Source organism: Rhinolophus sinicus, linkage group LG03 (assembly GCF_036562045.2).
Source record: "Rhinolophus sinicus isolate RSC01 linkage group LG03, ASM3656204v1, whole genome shotgun sequence".
Classification (NCBI taxonomy): Eukaryota; Metazoa; Chordata; class Mammalia; order Chiroptera; family Rhinolophidae; genus Rhinolophus; species Rhinolophus sinicus.
The window spans coordinates 179,273,416-179,295,723 of record NC_133753.1 but is presented as its reverse complement, the minus strand read 5'-3'; the positions used below and the strand labels follow the sequence as shown (position 1 = coordinate 179,295,723).

General features: G+C 39.5%; 1 protein-coding gene across 2 annotated transcripts in view; it reads left to right on the top strand.

The window, feature by feature from the left end:
* Positions 1-213: 213 nt before the first annotated feature.
* The window catches only part of CDH6 (cadherin 6), a 128,291-nt gene continuing 106,196 nt past the window's right edge, over positions 214-22,308 (top strand). Inside the window, exon 1 of one of the 2 annotated variants that reach the window (XM_019737329.2) lies at positions 214-386. The gene's annotated coding sequence lies outside the window, so the exon portion shown is untranslated. Of the gene's footprint in view, positions 387-552; positions 701-22,308 lie in introns of those variants that run through there. The other variant, XM_074329044.1, reaches the window with a different exon arrangement.

The following is a 22,308-nucleotide window of genomic DNA, read 5'->3' as shown; positions in this document are numbered from 1 at the left end:
TAAGTTCTGAGTATGTCTTAACCCCCCAAAAAAATAAGAAAGGAAAAGAAAGGAAAGCCTAGAGCTGAGGGAGTGTTACTGGGAGCGAATTGCTCAGGACTTCAAACACAGGGAGTCATTCTGTCAAGGGGAGGGGGCGGGTGGGGGCAGGCACTGGGCCTCTAACAAAGTCCTCCTCTCTTTGCTCCCTCCCACTTCATTCACTTGCAAATCAGTGTGTGCCCACAAGAGCCAGCTCTCCCGAGCCCGTAACCTTCCCATCCCAAGAGCTGCAGTTTCAGCCGCGCGGTAGCAAGAGCCGCAGAGCCAGCGAGCGCAGCGGCGGCAGAGGCAGGAGCAGTCTGGGCGGGTCGCGGGTTTCCCCGGGCTTAGGAAGGCAAGCAGAGGTGGGTGCGGGCTCTTGGCGGTGGGGGTGGGGGTTGTGCATGCCTTTTCTGGGTTTTTTTCTTCTTTTAATTCTGTAGCTTTGATGGAAGCCAATCATTGAGAGAGAGAGAGAGAGAGAGAGAGAGAGAGAGAGAGAGAGAGAGAGAGAGAGAGAGAGAGACCTCTCCGCCGGTTGGGCAGTTGGGAGGGATGCTCAGCTTGCGAGCCCGGGTCGGGGCCGCACGCGGGTCTGGCTGCGCGGGCGGCGCTGCTGCCACTGCCGGGGACCGGCGCTGCTACCCGGAGAGCCTGTGCGCAGCTCCTCCGCCTTCTGGTAAGACCGATCCACCGTGGGGCTGGGTGGGGGCATATGTAACCGGGCCGCCGGGGAGAACCCGCTGCCTTTCTCTCCACCAGCAGAGGCTGCCAGGCGAGCGCTGGCATTTTCAAAGTTGGCTGGTCAATTACCAAGGGCGCTGGTGCATGTAGGAACGGCGGAGCTGTTTTGGGCTTGATTTATTTCCACCTGCCCACATCACAAGGGTCTATGCGGGACCGCTTTGGCTGAGTTACGTTTCTTGGCTTTGGAGTAAAGCAGAAAATCGAATACCTTGAAAAGTCCTGAATGCTCCCAATAAGGAAAACTTAAGATAAAGAGATGATTTGCCTCAGAGAAGGAGCTAAAGAAAACTGTTAGCTTGCTTGTTCGGGGCAACACCTGCCGACTCACATAGGACAGAAATGCTTAGATTGCAAGGAAATTCCAACACTGGACTCCGAAAATGGAGCAGACCGTCCAGGGAAAAGTCATGTGGAAAACGCAGCTCGCTCGTGCTCTCACGGCTGGCCAGGCACAAAGCTGGGGTACAAAGCCTCCCCCGACTGGTTAAAGAGCAGACCGAGTGCGCCTGGTGTTAAGTGTCCGATGCAGGCAAAGTGGAGCCCTCAATGCGTAAATCCGGAATTTTAAAAAGGGGGACGTTGCGATGTTGTGTACTGCAGCAGCTGCAGAGCTGGAATTACTTCTGTAGTTAGATATTCTTCTGCCAAGAGTTATTGGAGAACTTGAGATGGGAGATGCTGGAGAGGTCAGCATGGTGCTGAGAAGGGTTGTCATTGCTGCAATAAAATCCATATTTTATGGGGAGTTATATGCAGGTCCCTGTTAGTGCAAGGGTCTGTTCACCTGAGTTAACTGCTGAGGACATTTAAGAACGAAGAAGTTTAATCATCTGGAATCGCCACACCTCTCTCTCTCTCTCTCTCTCCCTCCCCCCCCTCTTTATAAAGTCATTTTAATAATGTTAGTGACATTGAAGAGGTATATCAGGCCCATGTCTCATGCAATCTTCACTTTCACTTATTGAAGCACATAATGTGGGCAAGAAGAGGTTTTTCCTGCCAGAATGTTGCTGGAATGACTGGTGTGTACATGTATGGCTGCTCTGGTGGGGTGCACATACAAAATATGTGCTTTCTGAGTGTTTCTTATCCAGGAGGTGCAAACTCCTCCCTGTGTTGGAATATAAGGATATACCTAGTTAACACAACTCTTCTGAGAATGAATAACAAATATGCTTATACAAATGGTGGCCAAGGATTACTTATTTTCTTTCTTGCTGACGCCTTTACCTAAAAAGGAAAACCTTTACGATTCTACTTTATGAGCAAAAAAAAATACCTTCCAGTTTAGCTTGAGCATCGTCCTTTGTGTAATAGCACTTGCGTGGCTCTGTATTTGCTAGTGTAGAGAACCAGAAAATAAGTTGTGGAAAGAAGGGGATATGACCAAGCAGATGTTTTCGTTATGTCATAAGGAGGAGGGCAAAGTTTAGGCCAGAGGCCAGATTCTCAATACAGAGCGCAGAAACTTAAAAGCAACCCAGCAATTTACTGGAAAGTACAATCACACAGGATTGTATCTCACCCACTTTTGCTCTCTGGTGTGTTCTAATTATTAAAAAGGTATTGGAGGAAAACAAAAAGCAGATATTTTTCTCCCTGTTTTGATGGTTCATGGCATACTCTTGAAGCAGAGGAAGTAACCAATTTCTACAGAAAAACATAAGAGGCAGCAGCATATTTTTGAAGGAAAATGGCAATGGTTTAGTTCTACTGTACTTGTCTCCAATTATCTTTTGCTGCCATTATAAGTGACAGAATGGTGTCTCTATAGGGACTTTTAGTCCCTTTACTATCTGGCTTTTATATCAATTTATTGCAATTACATTTCTTAATGATAACTCTGCAAAGATAATATATAGAAACAAAATCATTTTCTACCACGTTGCCTACTATCAGAAAACATGTACTTTACCTCTTCCACCCACCACTTCCATCAGCTTTGCAAGCAGAAACTTACTGAGGCACTCTTCCATTTTACCAAAAAAAAAAAAGAAAGAAAAAGAAAAAAATCTGTCTTGCAAAACACTGCTCTGAGATATTTGAAACAGCTAAAATTTCTAGAAAGCACAACTACAGTTCCGTGGCATCAAGTGACACTTTCTTATTCAAATGCATCAAGTTGGAACAACAAGTTCTGAATATCTAATTAGAGCTGAGTGATTGCCCCACATAAGGATTTAAGAAAGAGATAAAATGTGACAAATATTCTGAATAAATCTTTGCATCTTCCTAAGGAAATAACACCTGTGATCCCCCCTTCTGGCCCTTACTTGTTTTGCACTCATGAATGCCAACTTATTAAGGCAACTTACTCTTTTGAACTATAGAAACTTTTTTTTTAGTTGGAAGGGACCTCTAGTGGGTCACTCCATGCATTTCTCCCTGTAGTGCAGTTGCATCATCGATTTTGTTACCTAAGGTGATAAGCACATAACAGCTTTTGCTTCATAGACAAATTAGTATTTTCCAAGTACTGTCTTGACATTCAAGCCAGGTCAAAATCATTATTATGGCTATCATTACAGGCAATCATTTGTGTAGTTTCTCTAATTTAAGGAACTCTAGAGTATTCGCACAGTTTTCTGGGTAACTTTGGGTAACTATTCAGACTTTGGGTAACTATTCTGATTCCAAATAAAAGCAATGGCCAATTAATAAGGAACTCACCACCATCAATCTAAGATTTTCCTTATTTCTGATCTTGCCAAGACAATACTTTCATTCAAATTTACCCAATAATAATAGTGGCATAATAGCTTTCACTGGAAAAGTTCCACATGAAGCGTCCCCACCACTGAAGAAATAATTGCAGAAAAATAATTTCAGTGACCTTTCAGAGATCCATGAACATTCATAAGTTTTACTGAACTACACGCTTCCAATTTAAAGAAGTCCCCATTCAAATAAGCATATATTAAAAGTCCAAAAGATGTTTAGATGCATGTGTCACCCTTATTCTGGGAGTGTCTTTTATTCCTCCCTTTGATGTATCACAACACATTTCAGGTAACCTACTTCTTTAAAAACTATGTAACTTAAAGTAAGATAAGTTCTATGTGAGTGAATCAGCCTCTTCTGCTGACAGTCTGCAGGTTTCAACTTCTAATTTAAAAATCTGTTCTAAAGTTTGAAATGTGTTCCAAATGAGATAACATCCGCAGAAGCCAGTTGCCTTATGCTTCTTGCTTAGTCATGGCACCCATTCTTTGGGGTCGATCAGAATTAGGGTCTCACTTATAAAAATAGCGAGCAGTGACTCAGTCTGAATTGCATTTTTTAATAGTGTTTCAGCCTAGCTAGTATCTACGCTGCTTAGCTTATTGGCTTCACAAGAAAGTGAAAATGTAGATAACCAAACCTCTCATTTGAATTTTTTTTCTGAATAATGATTCTTAGTAAAAGAACTCAAGAACATCACGCTAATAAGGAAATTGCTAAAAGAAAAAAATTAAAACACACACACAGGGCACCCAGTTGTGACACCGTTCCAACAAAATTAGAGAAGAAATATAGAAATGTAAGCTTGGGTTAATTTTTTTCTCTTCGTTCTTTTACTTTTTTTTTTCCTTCTTCTCCTACCCTTGGGATTTTTATTCTAGTCTGAAGACAGATGAGAGGGTGAGGCACTTTCCTGGACCTAAACAGTAATATTTTTGAGCTTTCCTCCCATGAAGATGAACTGGCCTACATTTTTAAAGTTTCTATTCCTAGGAATGCTCCCTTTTTCAAAGCAGTTCGATGAGCAACTTCAGGTTCTCCCTAATTAACTACACAGACAAATGTACATAGTCTTTGTAACCCCATAATTCACAAAGTAAGAAGATCACGTAAGAGGGGAAAAGTACAAATAACCCTTCAGAAAGGTGGTACACCTTCATTTACTACAAAAGTAAACTGGAGTGAAGCTCTTTAAGCCAAAATGTGTGGGTCGGAGGGAACCAGATACAGCCAGTATGCTAGCTGTTCAAGACTAAACTATCCAGGAAGTTTTCAACTCTTCCAACAAAGACAACTTACTGAAGAATGAATGCTCTGAGCACACATGCATAAATGTGGCACAGACACATTTGCAGAGATGTGTCCCCCACCCCCACAGATGATTAGAAATTATTTTACTTTGTTTCATCTGTTTAATAGCTTTACACTAACCGGTGTTGGGTGTTCATTTCCTCTATTAATCAGATCAACTGGCTGAGATTTATAACAGGAAGAGTTTAATTAGAGCCAGAACACTACTATTAAATTTGATGTGCAGTATAAATGGGCAGCATGGGTCGAAGCTTATCCTACAATGTGCAGTGCCATCTTGTAGGAGAATAACTTATGAAGGAATATAAAGCTAGCCATCACAGAGTGTGATTTTCATATTTTATCACTTGAAAGAGCACTGTGTTTTTCTCTTCCTATAATTTCCCAAATTGGTAGATCACCCAAAAGATGTTCAGGAGACCTAATAAGTTACAGGGGTAGAAAACAGCAAGAAAAAATTAAATTGAGGTATCCAAGCGAGTAAAATGAAAAGAGATGAGAAACTGAATGTTTATATAAAAGGGAAACATAAGACTAGAGGCAGAATCAAATCTGTCATTTTTACACTGGGTCCATTTTCTGCTTTATAAATACTGCTACTGTTAAACACAACTTTATAAAGACAGTCACATCATTAACATGTTTATAAACACTATACTTCTATACCATGGAATGAAAATTTGAAAATTATCCTTTAAAAAAAAATCACCAGCTAAAGAAAATGATAAGCATGGATCACAAATAAACAGAGGTGTAAGTTTTTTAAAAAGTGGTCCGAACTCTCATGAGACGAAGAAAGAGGTTTTCTTAGTGCTTTGAAAAATATCGACTATTTTCCTTCTATTATCTTTATTGTCCTACAACCTAAAAAGATTAACCGTGTGTTCTTCTGACACTTGCAACCTAAAGTATACCACAGGGATGCCGAGCAAATATAAGTCAACCATTTAAATATGGCTGTATACTGCATATCATAATGAAAGACTGAACGGGCAAGACAGCCCACCCCACCCCCCACCTCCTCACCCCGCCCCATAACAAATATGAAAAATATATACGTATATTTAGCCAAGATAAGAAATAGTGACCAGTAAGCTCAGAATTTTTATACACTCAAATAATGGTTATAATTATAAAGTAAATAATGATAATATAACTTTTACTGAGTTTTCCCCCATGTCACCCACTGTTTTAATATTTTACGTGCTTTCAGTATAGTAATAATTATTCAACAGGTCAAAAGGAAAATGTTATACTTGTATTCTCTTTTTTCCAGGGAATCTCTGTTTGGGCCAAGCACTTAATGAACGTGCTGTTAACTAACACCTGTGATATCTTAGAAGCAAAAGTGTAACTGTCTCTCTGAGAAATACAGAGCAGCAGAGAGCATGGGAATGATGTGATTATTTTGACCAGAGCAACTGCAGATTTTAAGGCTGAGGAAAATGTTTGTAGGTTATTCATTTTTGGGAAAACCATTTTTGGGAAAACCGCTTGTAGGTTATTCATTTAGGAAAACCATTTATAATTGTAGTAAAAAGCATTGTGTGGGCCATTTGTACAAGCATAATAATGGCACTTTTTATGAGAATAAATGATCTTCTCCTGCCTTCAAAGAGAGCCTCATGTTGGAGGGGGTACTTCAGGAAGGTAGCTTAAAGTGACAGCCATTCATTTCATTAAAGGGGCATCCCAAGCTCACAGCCCCCTCTGAGGGCATCTGTTCTTTCCCAGTGCATTGACATACTCACTATGTACACAGCATTGGGGACCATGGGTAGAGCTGAGAAATATATTTATTTCCATCCCTACCTGATGGGTAAAAATAATTATTTTCTTATTTTATAACCACAATTTTATTTCATTACAATCACAGTTCAATATTTGTTCTGAATGATTTCTTTACAAAGTAAAATCTCACCAAAAGGAAAGAAGAAAGGAAGACATTTTCTTAATACAGTAATATTATATATGGTTGACATTAAAATCAGCCATTTTCATTAAACTCTATTCTTTCTATTGCCACCAATCAAAAAGTCATGTAGTTAATCCAGCCTTCAAGGATAGTTTGAAAAGTAGAAGTACAGTCAGAAAATGTGAGACACAGGAAGGCGCGTAGAGATGGCTTTATCCAACACCCATCACTTACGTTTGAGATACCTGATGACCAGGGAGATAAAGTAACTTGTCCCTGGAGGTACTGAATACATTTTGCTCTTTTATCTCTCTCTCTTTTCTAACTTCTAGTTGTTGAGTGTTATTGCTTTTTAACATCTCCACTAAATTCTGGCATTAAAAATTAAAGGGGAAATTTAAATCTACAATATCATTATTTATAAATATGCTATGAAGGAGTGCACGTGGAAACTTATGGAGAAAATAAAAATATAGACGTCTTAGCATGTGTTTGTACCCTTTTGTAAAGCTCCTGTTGCAAAGATGAATTAAAATTGTCTTTTGAAATGTTGACCAGTACCTGAGGAACACATGATAAAATTTAGTTTTCTGTTTCTTTTGTAATGGACTGATGGCAATTTTGAATGAGCTTTATCTAAGTCAGTGATTCCCCAGGCTAGCCAAACTCAAGTGTCCTTCTTTGGGGGGAAAAAAAAGTTTATTGGTCAGTGGTCAGATAAGAAAAACGATGACAACCTATGGAGTTTTTCAAAATTCTCAATTAATTCCATTTAAAGAACTCAGACAATGACCTTCCCACTTCTTTGGAGTTAAAATGTCAATTCTTTCATGCGAGGGTATGGATAGACTATGTTGAGGTTTATTTGTTTTTTTGTTTGTTTGTTTGTTTTTTCTCCCTTGGCAAAATTGAAATCTGGCAAGCTACCCAATGTAAACTTCCCTCCTTTAAAAACAAACAAAAAAACAAACAAACAAACAAACAAAAAACTGTTAATGGTCCATGAAATCCAAAAGTCTGAGGACCACTGGGTGAGATAATGAATAACTTTATGATGAAAAATGATCGACCATGTTCTCTTCCTTCTTATTTGGATGAATTAAAAGTAAAAGGGAATTATACTGATATTTAAAACAGCCAAACAAACAAACTAAAGTCATTCAATCAAAAGGTATCGTTGGATCCTTTAATTAAACCTTATAGAGATTGATACTAATGTTTGGAATACTAATATAATTTTTGACAGGTCCTCTAAAAATGTGTTTTGCCAAGCTCATAGCCAGAATGTGTCATAAACAATGCATTTGCCCTCTTGATTACATAGATTATTCAGTAAAAATCAAAAAGCTGTAAATTTATGTATATCTAATTTGATGAATTAAAGAAAATTCAGCTCAATTTAACCATATGCATTGTAAAAGGGTTGTCTTTTTTTCCCTAAAAGTGAACTTTATATAACTGTACACAAATAAATTTTCTAAGGTGTTGATTTGTATTTTAAGGTATGCATTTTTACTTAAAAAAGCAATTGCCTTCTGGCATATTGTCTAGATTTTGGTCATGAAAATTAGCTTATCGTATTTTTAGCTGCAAAGCTTAAACCTCCTTTGCAGGATTAAAATTAAAAAGGGAGAGAGTTTCATTAATCTGCTATCATCCATTTTATAAAACGTTTGAAATGGCTCAATTTCACATTCAAGTAAAATATTCTAAGCTCTCCTTAGCAACAGGTATAATTTAACACAAATCAAAATAGTGTGGTCAGACTAAGTAATCACCAATGCATAATGATAAAATCCACCAAGCCAGTTGTACTATTGCCAAATCCTAAATTGAACCAAGTCGAGCTACTATATCTCCCAATTATTCTCATATTAAACGACTTGTTTAATAAAAGTATCTAGTTGGGATTTTGTCAGTGTTTCATAAAGAGCTAATTCTAGGAGGGAGGCCTTATGATAAACATCAATGCCACAGTTTCACTCTTTTTCTGACTCATATCTCCCTTTTAATCAAAAAATGGATGTTTGGGTCAGGTCTTAAGTAAGACAGCAGAATGAAGGGGTCTCGTACTGGTTAGTGTCATCAAGAGGAGGTAGTTCCAAACCTCCAGGTCCAGAAAGAATCAGCACTGCAACAATGTTTGCATTCAAAGTACATTTATCAGCAGGTAAACTGCCTTTGAAGTAAGTACAGACATGCCAAGTACGGGTCTCATATTTAAAAATTTTGTGTCATGATACTTGCTTTTCTTCCTCGTTTGCTTTTAATTCTCAGATGCCATGTTCCACAATATCTTTCCAAATGGCACTGTGGTTTGCTTTTCTTAAAAAATTTCCCCCCTTAAATGTATATGTACTTTGTGTTCCAAAAAACAATAAAATTCAAGAGATGACCACAACAGAGGGAAGGACATTGCAAGATATCTAGAGATCACATAACTACTTTCTCACCAAAGAGAATGTTAACGAGGGCAGTTACTGTATTTAAAATATGAAGCTGAAAGCGACATAAGAGTAAAATGCTCTCAAGCAACGAAATGTAATGCGATGTAATGAAAGATTTTTATGTCGTGGACAGAGAGAGGAGAGATTACTGAAAACCCAGTGCTGGATTAATTGGGCACTGAAGACTCTGAACATTAATAGAGCATATGTTTGCTTCCCAATTTGTCACTAAATTAAAATGAATGTTTAAATGGCTTACTTTTCTTTTTCTCTGTATGACAATCTTTTCATCATGGCTGGTTAGAGAAACCAATCACAGAAAATGAGAGCCAAACTTGCCTGCTTTGTAATTAAGATATAGGCACTAACATCCATGATGCTATGGAGAAAGACTTTAAAGCAAGGAGTGAAATTGGGGTTTCAGGTGAAACTCAACAGTCCAAAGCAGCAGCCACGAGGCTCCAACTGCTCAGAAGATGGTGTGGTTGTCAAATAATTTAGGTTTTATCTGATTGACAAGCATTCCTAAAAATGATGGGAAGACTTGTAGACAATTCCTTATTTGATTCCCTGAACAGCAAAAGCCCACCTGATACAAATACGAGATGCCTTATGAAATAGATAAATCCAGTTTGGGGAGAAAGGACAAAGTGATTTTAAAATATCATGTCTCCATCTCAAGCTCACAGTTTTAAGGTGACGGTGTCACTAGCAGATATAAGCACCTAGTGAGGGCCCAATAAATGCTCTCTGGGTGAAATGCTCATACAAGCTGCAAAAGATTCTCTTCAGTAAATATTTTTCCAGTTTATTTCCTGATCAAACTCATTCCTACCAGTGAAAAAAATATAACTTTTCTATCTCATGCTAGTAATTTTTAGTAATTCTGACTCCTTTAAGAGGAGCCAATTTCAAGAGAAACCTTATCAGTGGTGTCCTGAGAGGTATCAGGACTAAGGATGAAAATAGAGCGGCCCAGCTTTCACAAGTGGGCACCAGACCTCTTTTTCCCCCAGGCAGACTTTTTATTAAACTTGGTATTAAACAATGTGCCTGGAGACTGATTAACAATTTATGCCTTCCTAAGCAGATTAGCAGAAGTCAGTCATTTTGATTTTTTTTTAATCCTTAATTTGTGTTTGGAAACTGGATGTGCCTCTGAGTTTACACTTTCAATATATTTTATTTTTCAGAATTCAAACCTAAACTAAACGCTGTTTTCTCCGACATATTTTATTCTTTTTACAGTGTTAGTATCCACGTGTGTTACTATATATTTTCCAGGATAAATAAAGCAATTCCTTTTTTTGCCAAGTGAGTAACTTTTTCCACCTCATTCAAATACTCCTATATATTCTTTTTAAGATATTTTGAATCCATTCCTTGAGCAAAAATAAGATTACTGGGGAAACTAAGCAGGATAATAAAAGCTAACACTTACAGAGCACTTACAGTACTTCAGGCACTAGTCTAAGTGTTTTACATGAGTGTAATGTTTACAACAATGCTCTGAAGTAAATACTATCAACCTTCCCACTTTTAAAGACAAAACTGGGGGACAGCCCAGGTAAGCTACTTGCCCAAGGTCACACAGCTAGTACTTGTCAGAGCTAAAATTAAATCCTGGCAGTCCTGATTTCCCATGCTCTTTAACTGTTAAACTCTTGTGCCTTTTATGCATAAGATATATATATATCTTATATTCAAATGATATATAAATAGATTCAAATGTATGTCAAATCGAAAAATGTCAAGATGTAGGAAGGTATATATACACAATATATGTAATACGTACACATTTCTCAGGACTCAAAAAAATAATTAGAAAATGAGAAAATACGTCTTTCATTTTCATCCCTCAATAAATTGATCAATATATTCACATAACAAGTTAGATCAATTAATAATAGCCCAAAGCAGCAAATAGCAGCCTCACAAAAGCCTTTTAGCTTTAGGCCTGGCTCTTCCCTTTAATTTGAGTCAGTCTTGGAATCACTTACTGTTGATCCCAAGGGGGACCTGGCAAGAGAATATGAAGGTTCAAATTCATCATTCATTAATTTATTCATCTTATAACATTTATCGAGGGCCTCCTGTGCCCAATGCTGGACAGACAATGGATGACAAGACAAATATACACTTAGAATTTGGGAAAAATAGATCCTTTCCTCATACTCCATAGAAGGTAAATCCCAAATGGACTAAAGATTTCTGAGTACAAAATTAAACTGCAAGTTTACTAGTTGACAATTAGGTACATATCTATTTACAGTCTTTGGAGAGTAATGGACTGCCTTAGCACAAAGCCAGAATTTGAAAACAAAGGGAAGGAAGATGGCATCATTAGAATGCATGCTCTATTAGTAATGGGCCAATAGTGCCATCTTTGTATATAATAAATAGGACATTCAGAATTGATTATATTTGGTTTTCCCATACTTACATCTTCCACGAATACAGAAATTAGCCTTTAGTTTTAGGTTACATTACGATTTGTAGGGTCTCTATTCGTTTTCAGGTTTGGCTTTTGACTTCCTGCCCTGACTTAAAAAGAACCACCACATGCCTCTTCACTATCAAAAGCTTGTTCGAGTTTTAGTTTTGATTGTATGGCCCAGAATATTTCCACAGAGTTTCTTTCAGTAACCCCTATAGGTTCCCCAATGAGTGCAATGCAGCTTACAGCCTTATGTCTACAGATCAGTAGAAATACATTTTAGCAAGAAATAGTTTTACACAAGAAGACTAGCTGAAATTTAGGTAACAGGATTTCAATTCAATAACCATTTAATAAACACTTTTGTGCTAGACATTGTGTTGGGTGCCATAGAGACTACCATGCTTTGAGGTCAGGTTGGTTACAACATGTATTTAATATTCAATATGACTGTTAGAAACTGCCATTTTAGAAATTTATTCGGTGAATCAACAGATACTCTGTCAGGAGTCTTTCAGTCATGAAATAGATTAGGATCTACCATTGCTAAGTCTAGAGTCTAAGGTGTGGACAGTGACACCGGTACTAATAGTCAGCGGTCCTGGTTGCTTACCTCTGGTACCCCAACTCATCGTCACCTAGCCAAATCTTATTAGATCTTCAGAAAAAAGGTTAAGAATCTGTTTCCCCAGGAAGCTTTCCCTGACTTCCACTCACCTATACTGCTCTCAGCTTAGATTCCTCACTGCAACCTGCTATGATACACTTTACTTAGCCTCAGTGCAACTGTAAACATATCGTTCCAAAAGTCTCTACATTATTGTCTAGGACTCACCTATCACACTGGAAGCATCTAGAGAACAAGGCCTCTGGGCCTTACTTTTACCACTAAGACATAGATAGCACTGTTTTTGACAAATGGCAAGAAGACAGTAGACGTTTGTGAAAGAGTAAGTCGAGAGTGCTTGTTTTTAAATTCTGGACTACATTATAAGTGCTTGTACATGATTCGTGTTGGATGCTAATTTTTCTTTTCTTGTAATCTGATTTCCTTTGGACACATTTGTGAGAATACACTTAAGAAACTTGGTGCCAGCCTCCTCGGCCGTCCAGACCAAATGAGGACACCCAATAGAAGGGTGAGATCCCCCAGGGGACCTTGCTGACTTTGGCCAAATGTCTGAAATAGGGTTATAGACCCTAACTAGTGGGTCTCCTAATACAATACTTGAGATTTTATTTGGAGTATTTTCTTATCTAAAAGTTGACATTTCTTTGGTCATTCCACTCCACAGCATAGAATTGTTTAATTTTTGTGTTGAAAACTGAGGCTGTATATTTTTTCTCTTTGGTTTAGACTAGTATGATAAACCTTGGTTATCTTTTAGTTTATTATCCACCCACAGTACTACATCAAACTGAATCTGCAAAACAATCTATGGAACACTCTTATGTACATGTTTTACGAGCAAAATCATTTTTCCCTTAAATTCCTACCCTGGAAATGTTTCTTATGGTTCTATAGGAAGTCTAATACCAGATTCTACATACCTTGTTGTAACCTTGAACATGGCTGTACAAATAGATTGAATTAAATTCAACTGATTATGTAGTCCTGTTTCATTCCTTAAGTGGCAGTCAATACATGTAATAGGATCTTCATGAATATTATTTGGCAATGAAACATGCAGTTCAGCCCAGCTCTGCGTATGCCAAATGTTTTGTAAGGTTGGGAGATGAAGTGGGAAAGGTTTAGATGATGTTCCTTGTACTTCCCCTATTTGATGTGATATCCATCAACCTGAAGTCAAAGGTACATAGAGAATTTTAAACTTACTAATCAATAGACATTCGTTTGCTTTACATAAGTGGATTTCCAAGACTGAAATAGGTACCATGGTACATTCTGGAAAATTTCTCCATTACATGTCACTATGATGGGAAAGTGTAACTTCCAAGGAAAAGGAGTAGAAACTATGGGTCCAGAAATATTAGAAAAGTGATTGCCAACAGTTTTTCTGCCTCTGAAAAACTGTTAACACTTTCAATCAGTAACATATCGCATTAACACAAGTAATCTGTGTAGGGGCGTCCTCCCCCACACGTCACATCCCCAACTGTAGAATGATAAGTAGAGAATTAAAGGATTTCCAGGAGTGATTAAGTTAGTGGGGGTAAAGGGGAAGCCAATATGTAAGCCTATTAACAGAGGAAAGGTGATCAGGAAAGCCAGCTATAGTGATGCACGGTCAGCCTTCTAAAGATCTAATTACTTCTTACTGTTTCTCACTCAGTGTTTTCAGCCTGTGGATTAGGATGCTTTGGGCCATGGGTAAGAGAAAAAAACAAAAAAACAGAACCCAGTTCAAACTGGATTAAGAAATAAATAAAATTATATTTTACATAACAGAGAGCCCATAGGACAGCAGGCTCCAAGTGACCCATAGATGAGTGGTGTGATCAAAAACTCAGGTCGGATCATTCTGTTTCTCCATTATCCCACCTTCAGCATCAAAGTCGTTCAACCAGTGTTTTTCCTCAGACTTTAAGATGGCTGCCAGTGGCAACTGGTGCTACCTACTTCTTTATTCTTGTCTAGCAGAAGAGAGACACTAACCTCTCTAACAATCAAGGATGAAGGGTAGTGCCCTTCAGCCCGATTGAGCCAGCTTAGGTCATACAAATACTCTTAATATATAATTAATTGCTGAGAAATTCCATGTGCTAATTGGCTTTCTAGACTAAAAATTCATTCTTGGGGTCAGCTTCTGGTGTGTGTGTGTGTGTGTGTGTGTGTGTGTGTGTGTGTGTGCATGTCTGTATTTGGGGGAAAGAAGATACCTGAACAAAAATTTGGGTTTCTATCAGGTAGAAAGAAGGTGAGAAAGGGATGGTGAGTAGTCAACTAACACTGTCTATTACAATTTATTCTCTTAGAATCAGTGTTGCTCTAAGTGAAAATCTACATACCGTGTTGCCCTGAAAATAAGACCTAGCGGGACCATCAGCTCTAATGCATCTTTTGGAGCAAAAATTAATATGAGACCCGGTATTATTATATTATACCTAGGGTATTATATTATATTATATTATATTATATATTATACCCAGTCTTATAGTAAAATAAGACCGGGTCTTATGTTAATTTTTGCTCCAAAAAACGCATTAGAGCTGATGGTCCAGCTAGGTCTTATTTTCGGGGAAACACAGTATTATATAAGTGACGGATTCAAGTGGCATGCAATTTAATAAACTATTGCTTGAGAGGTAATAGATAAGACCAAAACCCACCTATTCCATTGAGGGAGGGTTACCTGCAAAATAGCAACTAGAGCAATACTGAACCATCTGATTGACCTCTGTTCCTATCTTTTATTTTACTCTGTGCATGAAGTGGGTTTTTGGTGTACTTGTTTTGAGAATAGACTGACTAGAAATACATCACTGTCCAAAAAGAAAACATTTTTTTTTTTTCATCCAGGGATTTGAAACTTAACTAGCTGGAAGGAAAGTATAATTTCATTTTGTTCTCCTAGTCTCACTTAGAAAATAACCTTAAAAGATTCAAAGGACACCATGCTCTGTGAGCACTTGCCTTGCTCTCAGGGGCCTTTGGCTTAGACTTTAACTTTTTCTACCATGTTCTAAAGTGTTTCCTTAAGCAACATTGTTGCCTTTTAGCACTGTCCTAACCACTGGAGCTTTAAGAAAACTTTAAGAAGTGTGGTTTAAAAATAGCATCACAAAACATTTCTTTTCTCTTTATTGCTAAAAATATTTCAAATTTTTCTTTAAGACCTTTTTTTTTCTTTCAAGTTTTATTTGAAAGGCAAGTAAGCTGAAATGCAGATGTTTATCTAAACCCAAGTGAAAACAGTATGAGAAAAATTGTAAAATTTAAAAATGAAAATCCAGTAGTGTGGTGCCACTGTTATCTGGGTAGTTTTAGGCAAAAGTAAGGTTCTGGGGTTGCTTTTCCTTACAAGTGTATTTGTGGGCATGTGATGTATGTCACACATCAAGCCGTTCCTGAAACATCCTGTAATGAAGTCTAAAGTCTAAAAGCTTACCTTTTTTCCTTTTCTTATTTGTATTCCCTTAGAGCTGACCTTTCCACAGTGTGAGTTCACCTCTCTATAAATGTTTAACTATGACAAAAATGTCTCTTTTTTTTTTTTTTGCCTAGCAATTTAGGGTCAGAATTAAGGAGCCATGAGCACGAAAGCTTCATATTTAGTTAGATGAGTTATATGTGAAACTTTGAGGAAAGGGGCCACCCTTTTATCCTTGAGTTCTTACACTGTCCTACTTTTGCATGACAAAGGGAGTCCCAGGTTGACTGTGCAGTTACAAGGACTTCGCAGTCAGACAGCTGACCCTATTGGACATTTCTCTTAGTGCAGGTTCCTCCTATAAAATAAAGATAACGGTAGTTTCAACTTCATAAGAGTGTTCTGAGGAGTAACTAAGATAATGCTGAAAAGAACTTCAGCACAGTGCCGAGCACGTAGGAGTCACCCCCAAAATGGTAGGTGTTTCTGTTGTGACTACTGTTATTATTTCTTACAAATTTTAAATCAACTTGAGGGTCTTGGGTACTTTTAACATGCTGGAAACCTTTATTTTAATTTCACTAATTGGAATGAAGCACAGCACTTTTTATGTCACAAACGTAATGTGCCACCGGGGGCAATGTGCCCATAATTCTACTCACTCAAACGTGTTTTGGCTGACACAGTGAACGTGCCAAATGTGGCTTAAATTCATAATTTCCTCAGAGCCTCTTCAGCACCATTCCCCAGAAAATCTGCAATGCGAGCTGGGCTCCTCATTTGGGCTTGCAAAGGTGTGAACTAACTGCAGCCAAAATGAAGTAAAAACGGTAGATGCCAATTCTGTTCAGCACTTTGCTGCAGTGGCCTGTGCATACTATTCTAACCTGTTTGCCAGCTTGCTCTTGTCCAGGTGGTAATGACTGGAGAAAAGCAAGAGATCACAAGTTGGCTCCAGAAACACATGGTGCTCACATGAGAATACACAAATGCACCCCCCACACACACACAAAAAAAAAACAGCTTGTAATGCAGGGACTCAGCTCCTGCTCCCCACACAAGAACGCAGGATATGGTGAGGCCAAAAAGGAACAACAACGGAGCCACAGACGGGAGTGATACCACTATATTCTCCATGGCGGCTGGTCCAGAACAAAAGCAAAGATCCACCAGTACCCCAATGAGGGATCTTCCTGCACCCCAGTCTTGCTGGTGGCAGGGCGAGACACAGGAAATAGCATCAACATGATTCACAGTGTAATCCACTTGGTAACCGCACTTGCTAGCCACAATCTGCTTGCCAGCATAGCCACAGCAGTTACATTAGTGGCCAAGGGCCAAGTGGTTACAGTTGAGGGCCCTCCAATCACAGCCCATGGCCATCCACCACCAGAACCAGCACCCCTCCACACGAGGCTGAGAGCCTGGAAACTGCTGTCTGGGACTCTGTCCCCACACAGCTCCACTAGCAAAACCACCTCCAGTCAAATGGAGGAAATGAGGTTCCCATTCAAGATGGTAAGAGGGTCCTGAACTCACTCCCATCCAACACACCAAATCTACAGCTACGTAGGGAACAACTCCCTCAGGAAAACAAAAACTGAAAACAGGTTGAGCAACTCCCATGAGAAGCCACATCTAAGCGGGTACACAATCTCGCCATAAACCCCACACCTTGCGCAGTGACCCAAAGTTGTGGGTGAGGGACTAAAAACTGGGAGCTGCTCCCTGAGGCGCAAACAGTTTGAATGTCTGAACCCTACCTTGGGCACCCCCAACTTTTAAGACCCGCAACTGAGAGACAAACTCCCCAAAACTCGAGCTTTAAAAACCAACAGGGTTGGAATCCAGGAGATCCATAGGCGTAGGAATCTGCTTTGAAAGGGCTCGCACGCTCAGACATACCATTCCGAGGGCCCGGGCGCCAAGGCAGTCATCAGTCCAGGGCTGCCAGGATTTCCTGTGGGAGAGGCTCACTTGCTTCCTTTGAGCTTCCACCTGAGGGGCGCTGGAGAGAGGGGAGCTTTGCACATGTCTGGTGGTCCAGTCTTCCAGGTTGCCACCCAGGGGATGCCCCTTGACCGCCTGGCTCTGGTGGTCCTAGGGGCTCATATTTCTGGGTCCCCCATGATGGAGACAGATAGTTCTTGGCAGGCTGCAACCCCAGGGCACTGCACAGACAGCAGACTGACACACGCCAGCCTTGGCCTTGAGCTTCGGCCTACTGGGCGAGCTTCGGGTTGGCACAGACCTAGGGGCCTAGGACATGCTCTCAGGGGGCTTAGGCAGGTGCTCTGTGCTCAATCTCACTGCAGCTCTCGCGGTAGCTCCCAGACGCGAGCTTATAGACTCACCTGCAGCCCTTATGTACTCACCTGTTGCAGCTGCCTTCCTGGGCTGCCACTGGATCACTTGGCACTGGTGGCCAATGGTGCTTACGCTTAGGGTCTCACAGGACTATATATATCTGCATGAGCCTTTTTCACATACAATTTACTTTTATGTTTATAAATGTAATTATATGACTATAAAATTTTGCCAAATTGGTTGCTTTGTGTCGTACTGATGATAGTTAAAACTATTCAGAATAAATTTTTTATTACTTAGAGACTCATAGAAAAATGTTAATTTCAAATTTCAATTCTACCATAATTTTTGCAGTCTGTGGGATCAATATAAGACATTTAAGAATAAAAAAAATTAAAATTAGATTAAAAACATCTGGGAGAAGTTGAATGACAATAATTTCAATAAGAAAAGGAATGGCATAAAACTTCTGACTGTTAAAATGATCTTTTTCATGTATGTTTAAATGAGACATGTTGGCTATTGAATCGCTAATGTATTAAGACTCCACTGGAAAAATTTTTAAGTGATTTGATAGTTTGCTTTAATGTTAATAATTACAACTGGCCAGAAATTACATTATTTTCAACAACTTTAACTTAGAGTAAAATATTTTAGCTGTTAACTCAATGTGGAAGAAATAGATTTTTTTTTTAGTATTATTTTACTTGATGTGCAAGCAAAAAGTGTGAGGTCTGCTATGGTAGATCTCGGAAAACCAGCATGCACATAACGTATCCTACCATTTATATTGGTGCGAGTTTAGCCAACGTGCTTTTGCTTTGAGGCTCTGGTCCATCCTTAAATTCATTAGTTGGGGAACTCCTGTGGCCTGCATTAGATTTCCCAGAAATCTAGTCCAGGAAGCTCTGACCCAAGCCCAGATCAGTCCCCTTGCACAGTCATTCCCTTAACACGAGTGGAGAAAACGTCACACCTACAGGTCTGTCCTGGCAGGTCTCCCACTTTAAGATTTCCTGAAAACAATATATGGATCAAAAATAAGACACATAGACACACAGAGCCAGATGAATCTAATTCTCTGTTTCTCTAACTCTATAATGATGTGATTTTACTAACATTACATTCAATTTATATTACTAAACACAATACTTAACATCCTAATTTTTAAACGTATGAATTCAGATTTAAGTGGTTTTACATTTTTTTGTCCTAAAAGCATCCAGTGGCCACATGTAGTATATTAGTATTTGGGGGACTGTGTCAGATACCACTCATGCACCATTTCAGATCCCTTCTGCTTCACCTGTCTCTCATTCCAGCCACTGACGTGACGAGCAGTTCTGAACAGGTTCTGACCCATTTATTTCAGGTGCAACCTGACGGTCAGTCATGTGCCATGCACACCTAGCCTTCCCCTCTGGGTCTTCTCTGTTGATGCCACAGAGTGCAGCACCATAGTGTGGGGACAGAGCCCCAGAGAGCAGCTTCCAGGCTCTCGGCCTCACGCTGAAAGGTGCTGGCTCAGGTAGTAAATGGCCATCAACTGTGATTGGATGGCCATCAGCTGTGGCTAGTTGGCCGTCAGCTGTAACCAGTGAGCCAGTGGCCACTAATATAACTGCCGTGGCTACACTAGCAGAAAATGGGGGCCAGTAAGAAGAGGGTGGCTCAGCTAGCAAGCGCGGATTGCAGAGAGGCAGATTGCAGCTAGCGAGGGGAGTCGGTCAGTTGACAGAAAAGCGGACAGGAGGTCGCACGTTGTGTGAATCCAGCCTCCAGTGAGACTATAGTGGTATGACTCCCCTACCTATGGCTCCGTGGGTTTTCCTTTTTGTCCTCACCATATCCTGTGTTCTTGTGTGGGGAGCAGGAGCTGAGATCCCGCATGACACCCCGCATGACACATGGGAATCTGTTCCATGTTAAACCATATACAACCCAGAAGTGCAGGCAAGAGGTGAACCTCTGACAAATGAGAGGTGTATAAATGTTTCTCCCTTTCTTCCCCAGGAGAGATGGTTCTGAGATGCATTTCATAGGGTTTCTAGGATCATCCCATGAATTGGAGGCCTACTTGGTAACACTATCTTGTATCAGTTCTCCTTTCTGGCTTTGTTGCCCCGAAATACTGCTCTCTGGAAAAACACTTCCCAGTAAACTATCGCATGTGAAAAATGGGGGAAATTAGTTGCAATTCTAGAAATCAAGGCTACCAGCTGATTGAATCTGTTTTTCTAGCCCAACTATATGCCCTTTTGCTATTCCCTACTCCTAGCCTTTCAACAGTCATTCATTCACATTCACTCATTCATTTATTCATTCATATTTATTTTCAATAAGTATTGATTGCTTGCTGTTATGTGCTAATTCTAACAGATACAATAATGAACACAATTCCGGTTTCCTCCACTGAGAATTTCACAACTCCAGGCAACTTTTAAAAAGAACTGGCAGGGGGCACTTTGGGTATATATTCCTCAACTCTGAAAACATATGTGCAAGCTACTTCACAGGCTGGATAATGGATGATAGGAAAGGACGTTAGAACCCAAACAATGAAAGTACATAATGAAAGCTCCAAAATGTCAATTAAAAAAATCTCCCAAGTACACATCACAGACATTCAGAGGTGGGGTGGTGTACATTTTACTGCAAGGGTGAATTAGCTAAAATCCAAGCTACATCTCCAGACGACATACAACGGAACTAGCTGTTGGAGTCTCCATCCTGTGCAGAGCTCAGCCAGCAAACAGAGATGCTGCTTAGCTCTTGGGTGAGGGGCTCTGGAGAGGAGGTGGTGGATTGGTGGGTAAAGGAAAACAGCAGACTGACATGAAAGAAGCCCAGACTGAGCAGTAAACTGTTGTTTAAACAGGTTTACACAAAATGTGATTGTTTGTCTTTTTAACTGCCTCTAAAAGTCTTTTTTTAAAGCCTTTACGGAAGTAGTTTCTTCTTTTCCTGTTGTACTGTCAGTTGGCAGATGCCTCTGGGAAAGGGGGCTCTTTCTAAAAGTCTCTTAAATAATGTTGGTTAAAAATTACTCTTGAAGCTATCTGCTGAATAGCACCTTGCCTGCTTCCTCTGACCCTCCCCAGTGTGTTTCTTTTTCCCCAGTCCTATTTGATTTGCCAATTACTTCCTTCGGAAACCTCTCTTGTTTTCTGACACCTGTGCTGACTTAACATCTTGTCCTGGCAGGCAACTGCCAATTTTCATTGGAAAATGATTGCTAAACGTTTCAGCACCAGCTCACAAGAAGAGTTGCCACCTCTGCCCACTGGCACCATAGAAACTGCCATTCTTCCTCATAATTGAGCCCAAGCCCTTCTCTTTGTAACTCTCTGTCCCGTGCCCTCCTGGGTTCTGGGGCAGTACGAGTGGGGATGGCCCATGTCTTACCAGAGGATGTCATGAGCACCAAAAAGGTGCACAGAAGGAATCTGTGACTTACAAAAAACAAAACAAACAAACAAAAAACTGGACAGCAGGGAAAAAGCCAAACTCAGTGATTTCAGAAAGAGGTCATGGGGACATGTCAAACAACTAAACCATTCTTGTTTTGAACATTTTTCAGGATTAAATTCTGTAGGCTATTTTCATGCATCCTATGGAGAACAAAATATCATCCATATATGTTTAAAGGCATTAATTAAGTTTAGCTCTGACACCCAAGAGTAATGGTCCCTGACCTGAGTCCTGACCTCCAATGAGGGATTTCATATAAGGCTAATGGCTGTTGCACAATCAGATCTGTGTTACATATTGAATGTAGGTCAAAGGATGACTGCTCCCTGCAGAAAACAGAAATAACCTTTCCAAGACACCATTTCATATTAGCATAGGCCCATCTGCTCAGGATCAGAAAGAAACTGTTGTATCTAAAAGAAATCACGTTGGGAGAAAATCACATTTTGCAGCCAAGGCAAACACTGGAACCACATTTCTGTAAGCCTTTATTTACTGATTGCAGATAAATCTTGCCCTGAAATTAATGAAAAATGTAACATGTCCTAGTAAAGTTTTGGACACTCATATGAACTGCCAACTTTGAATGATTTTATACTATGAGTTTCCTCTTGCTACTTTGAAAATACCTAGCTTCAAAAAGTTTGAAACTTTGATGTAAAAAGCATTACAATTCAAGTTAGCTCTTTCATGAAATCCAATAGAAATGGATTTCTATGATCAAGTCACACATATGAATGATTAGATTTAATTGGTTTTTGTCTAGTTACTACAATTGAAATTATAGTCCTGCTGCTGAGGGGATATGTTACCCAGTTTGGGTTAAATTGGCAAAAATGAGAACTGTAAACTTCTTTCTACTATAACTCTCTCTGAATA